Raw genomic sequence first — 7,858 nt, forward strand, 5'->3', positions numbered from 1 at the left:
TTATTACTATTTGTTACAACTTTGTACAGTTTTACTGCTTCTTAAAGTTTACATTTTTATCCTAATACTGCCTTCCTACACTTCATTACTATCATATTGCAGGTAAGCTGCCAATACCATGTTTTATGCTTTTAATACAGTTTTACTGGACCAAATACAATTCCTCGAAGGCTGTTGCTATTTGCTTTGGTTTGAGGTATTTTACAAAGAATCTAGATGATAAGAGTTGTAACTTCTCCATTAAGACCTATTACTTCTTTATTATTCCCTATTAGAGCCTGATTAGAGCTATTACTGCCTTATTACAGCCTATTTCTCCCTTATTCAGCTGGCGATGCCAGGTATGTTTCCCACATTTTTCTTTATTATTGCCTTTGATATAGCCCATCACTGCCTACAACAACTTATTATGGTTTTAAAAATATAAAATTAATCTAAATGAGAAACTTCAGTACAATTGTTGTGGTTATGGACATATCGGTTGGGAAAAACACCCCTGTGTGAGTTTATTCAACATTTTATTGAGCCACATTAGTAAGGTATTAACCATTTTCTAGTACTTGGAGTAGAATTTAAAAAAATAGTAACTGTTGGTTTTTGGTGCCCCTGCTGCAGAGTTTCTGTAAAAAAGTCATTTTTTAAAACGAAGATGCAAACAAAAATGTTAGTGGTAGCATTTTTGTAGAGAAGGCCGAAGGAAAACAAAACCACTGAAAGTGAACTTGTTTACATACAAGCTGGCATTAGCACAGCTGCACAGCTAGCTGCTACAGCAGGTTAGAGAAGTAACAGTGCATTTGAAGTGCAAATAAAAAGCAAATTACTGAAGGTCTCATCATTTGCAATATGCAATATAGTCATATTAGATTTTATGTTCGTTTGGATGAGAAACATCTGAGTCTTCAAGTCCGAACTCTGACCTCAGGAGTTCTTCCAGTTGATTAATCCCAATATGGAGTCAGCCTTAAAGACGGGACAGTGTCCTATGTCCTATTTGTGCTGGTCCCAAGCCCAGATAAATGCAGAGGGTTGCATCAGGAAGGGCACCTGTCGTAAAACTTTTGCCACATCTATCATGCAAGTCAAGAACATTTTCTCCATACTGGTTTGGTCAAGGCCCGGGTTAACAATGACCGCTGCTGGTACTGGTGACTGACAGGAAATTGAGATACTGTTGGTCAGCAAAGAAGGGGAGGCGGAAGATGTATCTTGAAGCAGAGGGAGAAGAGAAAAGGCATGTGTCTAGGACTCAGGGACATTGAATGTTAGAAAAAAGCTAGAGAGGTGGCTGACACGATGCAGAGGAGGAAGGTGGACATACTTTGTGTTCAGGAGACCAGGTGGAAAGGTAGCAAGGATAGAAGCTTAACAGCAGGTTTCATGCTGCTCTACCATGTGTAGTAGTTATCTTGAAGGAGGAGTTTGTCAGGAATAGTAAGGAGTAAAAATAGTGTCAGATATGGTAATGAGTCTGAAGTAGAAATTGAAGATGTGATGTTCAGTGGTGTTAGTGGTTATGCCCAACAGATAGGATGCGAGTTACAAGAGAAGGATAAATTATGGAGCGAGTTAGATGAAGTGACGCAGAATATCCCCAGAGGTGAGAGAGTGGAGATTGGTGCAGATCTCAATGGACATGCTGGAGCAGGGAGCAGAAGTGATGAGAAAGTGATGGGCAGGTTATCCAGAAGAGGAATGCAGAAGGACACACAGTGGATGACTTTGCAAAGGGGATGGAAATGGCTGTAGTGAATAATTTCTTCTAGAAGAGGCAGGAACACAGGATGACTTACAGGAGCGGAGGTAGGAGCCCACAGGTGGATTACATCTTGTGACGATGTGATCTGAAGGAACTCTGTGACTGCAAGGTAGTGGTAGGTGTGTCAGGATCTGTCTGTGTATTAGTTTGTGTTTTGTTTATTTTAAACCTGGTTTAGTCTTTGTTAACCTTCTGTCTGTGTTATAATGTTAATTGGTCTCATTCCCTCTGTCTCCCAGTAGCCTGACCCACACCTGTTCCTTGTTCCCCATGATTATTCTGTCCCTCTGTTCATTGGTTTCCCCTGTTCTCTTTGTTTGTATTTATGCCCTGATGTTGTTCCCTGCGATGTCCCTGTTGTTATTAAGTCACTGATGTCGAGAAGTCCATGGCCTGGTCAAGAATATTGTCAGTGCGAGCCACTAAACAACTTACCTGTAATCATCAGCCTCCTGGTGACTCTTCCTCTGCACTTTGGTCCAACCAACAACTCCGAAAATATGACGAGGTGAGAGTGTTGCCAGACAGCACAGGATGGTGGTGTGTAGAATGACTCTGATGGTGAGGAAGATGAAGAGCACAAAGGCAGAGCAGAGGAAAGGACAATGCTAAAAAAGAAAGAAAGTTCTGTGGCTTTCAGGGAAAAGTTGAGACAGGGTCTGGGTGGCCAGGAAGTGCTTCTAAATGACTGGACAACTACAGCTAATACTTTCAGGGAGACAGGTTGGAGAGTACTTGGTATGTCTTCTGGAAGGAAAGTTGATAAGGAGACTAGGTGGTGAAATGAGGAAGTACAGGAGTGGGTACGGGGAAAGATAAGCTAAGAAGAATCAGAATCAGAGTAAGGTGACAGTAGAGGTAGCTAAGGACAAGAGGAATGTAGTGACTTATATGATAGGTTGGACAGTGAGGAGGAAGAGAAGGATTTATACAGGTTAGCTAGGCACAGAGACAGAGATGGGTAGGATGTTTAGCAGGTTAGGGTGACTAAAGATCGAGATGGAGATGTACTGACAGGTGCAACAAGTGTGATAGGAAGATAAAAGGAGGACTTTGAAGAGTTGATGAATTAAGAAAATTAGGGAGAACTAAAAGCAGACGAAGTGACCACAGTGGACCAGGAAATAGCAAAGATCATTTTAAGTACTTAGGGTCAACAGTCTAGAGCAATGCTGAGTATGGAAAAGAGGTGAAGAAACTTGTCCAAGCAAGTTGGAACGGGTGGAGAAAAGTGTCAGGTGTGTTGTGTGATAAAAGGTGTGATGTTGAGGTTCTCTTTGAGAGTGACTAGGATGAATAGGATCAGGAAGGGACAGCTCATGTCAGATGTGTTGGAGATAATGCCAGAGAGGCCAGACTGAGATGGTTTAGACATGAGGGTGGATCGTGGCGACCCCTGAAAAGGAAAAGCCAAATGAAAAAAAAGAGTAATAAAAAAGAAAATTCCAGCTCTGTGAACAAATTGAAACAAACATTTAATGGAGGTTTTTAAATGTCATTATTTATGTAGGTCATTGTTTCTTGATTGACCCAGAGCTCCTCTAAAAAACTTGCTGCTGGTGTTTATTGATCACAGTGACAGCCATGTTTTATGCACTGAAAAGGTTTTATGCACCTTTTTCAGTTCACACTATCTGTTGTATTCTGACTAACAAAGATCTTTAGCTGGGATCTATTCATCATACCATTTTCAATTAAACATATGTAGATAAACTAAATTAAATGAGAGTTATGGAAGATTTGACCTTATCTAATATATTCAGAGAACATGTTAAATACTTAAACAGCATATAGTTTATTTGATGCAACAAACCAGTTGTGGGTGTTTTTGGTATTAAAGTAAAATATGAGCTAAAGCCAGAGTCATAATCGTTGGTCTGTTCATTGCACCAATGAAATTAATGGCTAATACAGAGCTACCGTGTTTACAGTGAAGTTTGATCTGCTGTCTCTATGTTAGCTCACTCCCTGATGCATTATGGACAGACTGATTACAGGATCATGTTTCCTATCAGTACTTAGGGCCAAATTAGCCTTAAGCCAGTGAGTCACTCTTGTTTTTTTGGCGGCTACATCCAGGCAGCTAGCCTGCGCAACCAACTCTGCTGCCAGTGAGTCAGGACAACGTCCTGCCAACACAGCCAGGCAGAGACATGCACCCAGCAGGCAGCCATCCTTTCCACCTCTGCAGACCCGCATCATCCAGCCAGCCACCAAATCAGTTCATCACTAAAGCTCTCTGCTCAGCCAGAGTCAGCAAGATTATAGCTGTGACGGCCAAATGACCAGCCAGCCAGGGTTCTGGGCCAAGCCTGCTAGATTAGGATGTTCAGATTTTTGGCTTTGTGTTAAAATCAACACTAGGTTACTCAGTCTGTATTTCTTCACAGTCCAATCGAGCATCTGTGGGATGTTCTGGACAAACACATTCGATCCATGGAGGCTCCACCTCCCAAGCAGGACTTAAAAGCTCTGTTGTTGTTGGCTGCTTGGGGCCAGCAACAGACCTTCAGAAGTCTAAACAAGTCAGTGTTGAAATGGATCAAGACTTTCCTGAAAGAAAAACACAGTCCTGTTCAATATTAGCGAGGGATAGCATCAGAAATGACTCCAGGAAGGTGCTCGCTGCTGTTTAATGTTGGAATTTCTACAGAAACAGTTGAAACAGAAAATCAAATATTACAATTTGTTTCAAAGCTTCAGCATCTCTACCAGTTTGAAAGGAAAATTCAGTGTGGAAGTCTTCCTCCAGACCGTTTCAGTAACAGAGATGTTCACAAGTCATTTCCCCAAGGCAGATTTAACCTTAATTAATTTAATCACTAAAATTAATGTTCTAACATCAGATGCTTACAACACTGTGGGTTAAAAATTCAAATATCATCCAAATTTTAAGACAATAGCATTCAACATTGTTATCATACATTCAATTTAACATATTAAAAACAATTGCTGTTAATCATTAATGAAGGATAATGTTTTCCTCACTAATAGTGTAAATATTAATTTATTTTTAAGGATAATTTGTAGAAATATGTAAACACCAGTTAATGTAAAATCTCTGAGGTTTTCAAACAGGAATGCTTTTAACTTGAAGAAGTGAGAGATTAAGATGTTGGAAGTAAGTTTATTATGATTTAAAATGACCTGAAATCGTTACTGCTGATGTGGACAACTTACTTCAATGGTAGCACTCAATAAATGCTAACAAACCTGGAAGCTGTTGTTAACTTCAGATACTGGTAACCTATAAAACTCAGAGACGTCAACATTAATCACCTTCTTAAATGTCATCCCTGAATGCATGAGATAAATATTGGTCATGAGGGCAGGTCTCAGACAAACAGCCCAAGTAATGTCTTTAGAGCACAAGTTTAAGTCAAGTTTGAAGTTTGTGACTTGAGAATCAATGTGATTCGAGTCCCCATTTCTGTTTAGTCAACTAGGCAGACAAAACCCTGCAGTGGAACAAAGAAATCCCAACAAAAAAAAAAAAAAAAACAGAAAAGCTGAAAGCTGAGCAGTGCTCACCATCCTTTTCTTCTTTTTAATCATTAACCGACACACCAGCCGCACTTGCACAAAAATATTTAAGATATCGAAGCCACAGGCAAAATATTCATCATTTCTAACCACGTTGTCTTCAAAGCCCTCTTTTTATGAGACGGTAATTGAAAAATAGAAATGTCTTCATGATGCTGGAGTTCGACTGCAGACTGTTTATCAGGAAAAACAAAGATGCCTGTGAAGCTGGGTTGGAAACAAAAACAGAAAACAAACCAAACCTCGAATCGTTCGGCTTTCTCACGGTGCTCCGTCATCTCCACGGATCTCACACAAACACACACTTTGATGATGGAGAGCAGGGCGGGCGGAGGATGTTTTCCTTATTTTACGTTTCTGTTTTATCTCCCTGGTTTTCATGCAACAGAGCACGGCGTGCTGGTGAGGGGCGACGAAGCGTTGCGGGGGTTTAATGGGTTTTTCAGTTTGAGGAGGCTGAAGAGTTTATCATCAGGGGGTACTCAGGTTTTCAGACTCCTATCCTCTCCACATATCTGTAGTTGACTGTTGTTCAGAACCAGAGGGCTCAGTTTGAACCCGCGGGAGCCCTCTTTGTTAGAGCTAAGTGTGTTTTCGGTGAGAAGACATTCACTGATTCCTGTCTAGATACGTTTGATGAGCATGGTGTTGCTCTGGAAGCTGTTCTGGATGAAGAACTCTGTTCACCTGTTTTTATGACATGTAAAAAAAAGAAAAAACATTTTGCATCCTAACAACTTTAAAAAATCCTTCGTTCTTATCCAAGAAGACCACTGCTGTGTGATCTGATCTGAGATGGAGCTTTTCATTTGTGCTGTTTATGAGCAGAGACTGGACCAAACAGCACAGAAACTTCTCACTCCTGCTTTCAACACGGGAGTTTTGAATTCCACTCACATCACCGAAACGTAGAGAGCGTAAACAAGATGAGCCGTCAGGATGTTTTTTATTTTATGAAGATAATCCCACTGAGATTCCAGCCGTGTGACTCAACCCACAGGTGGATGAACTTCAGGCATTCCTCAGTCTCAAATATCAGACCAGCCCAATCATTTGCCCAGTAATTTAGATGACTAGAAACACCCTTTGAACACATTCAGCCTAAATTTATCAACCATTTCATTTAACAATTTATATTTTCTTTAGTTTAGGTAGAAATCAGCCAAGTTTAATCTCTTTGTCAACACACAGTAGTGATGCTGATCTGAATGAAAGCGTTCCACATTTTTTTCTTTCAAATTCATCTTAAAAAGGAATCCAGGTAAAGATTTTAAACCATTTAGGCAGATGTTTTGCTTGGTCATTTGCAAATAAAAGACAGAAACTACATTAGTGCTCAAACGTTTGTGTGATTCAGGCTGATGCCTCGTCTTTGTCAAAAGATCTTTTGTGTCGACATTTTGATAAAAGTGCTTGTGTCAGAGGTTACGCCTGAAGCCCTTTGAGGCTTGTATGAATTGTAGAGCTCCAGTCATACATTTCTGTCAACTCATCATGGGCGTGAATATGATTAAAATCTTGGCTTTTAATGATCTATGCAAACGGTTCTGGAGTTTTGGATTATACAACAAACAACTGCAATGATTTATTAAAGCAAGAATTGGTGCATTCATTTTAAATTACAAATTGAATCCTGAACAGACTTTTTCTTGTCATCAATAAACTTCTTTCATATTCCTGGCTGGAAACATGGCTACTCTTATCAGACTGAGTAAGCTTCATTTAACTAGTTGGCTTCCTCACATACAAGCCAACTTTTAATTGAAATCCACACATTTTCATTTGGTTTGAGGTAGGGGCCATTAGATATTAATGTTAATGTTAGCCTGCCTTATTCATCCCTAAACCAGTTGTGATGCATGTTTGAGATTATTGTCCTGCTGGAAAACCCAACTGCACCCAAGTTTCAACTATTTAGCTGTTCTGAGGTCATGCCATGTCTTTCTTTGTCTCAGTGAATTTGGCTCATCCATGTGAGTTGCTTTAAATTTCAGTTCAAGTTGAATATCAATTTTTAAGCAGTGGCTTCATTCTTGCTTGGCAAGCTCTCATTCCATAGTGATGTTAGACTGTCTTCACTGTGGACAATAGCACCGGTGTTCCAGCACTTTTCAGTTGATGCCAGGCTTGAGCATTGGTGGTTCTCAGTTACCAATTTCCTTTCATTTGAGGGTATCAGTTGTGATCAAATGATTGAGATTTGGACGCCGTTGGGGGTTCTAACAAGATAAAAACCCCAAACACTGTTAAGAGTCTGACGTTAATAAGCCCAGAGGGAGACAGGATGGTTTGCATGTCCCAGCCTTTTGTTTTGTAGGTAACAACATAACTACCTGAACAGTGAAGGCCCCTTTAACCCAACAATCTTTCAGACAAAATGGGAATTATGAAGAAAGAATCATGTTCACATCCCAAGAGTTCTTTAATTAATTTGACCCAATTAATGATCCATATGTTCACAACAACACCACTGTAGCACTTCAATGAGAATATCATTGAAGACCAAACAGTAACCATTTTCTCTTTGAGAAGCACATGAATTTGCCAAAGGGCAAC

The sequence above is a fragment of the Girardinichthys multiradiatus genome, chromosome 7, assembly GCF_021462225.1.
Source record: "Girardinichthys multiradiatus isolate DD_20200921_A chromosome 7, DD_fGirMul_XY1, whole genome shotgun sequence".
Classification (NCBI taxonomy): Eukaryota; Metazoa; Chordata; class Actinopteri; order Cyprinodontiformes; family Goodeidae; genus Girardinichthys; species Girardinichthys multiradiatus.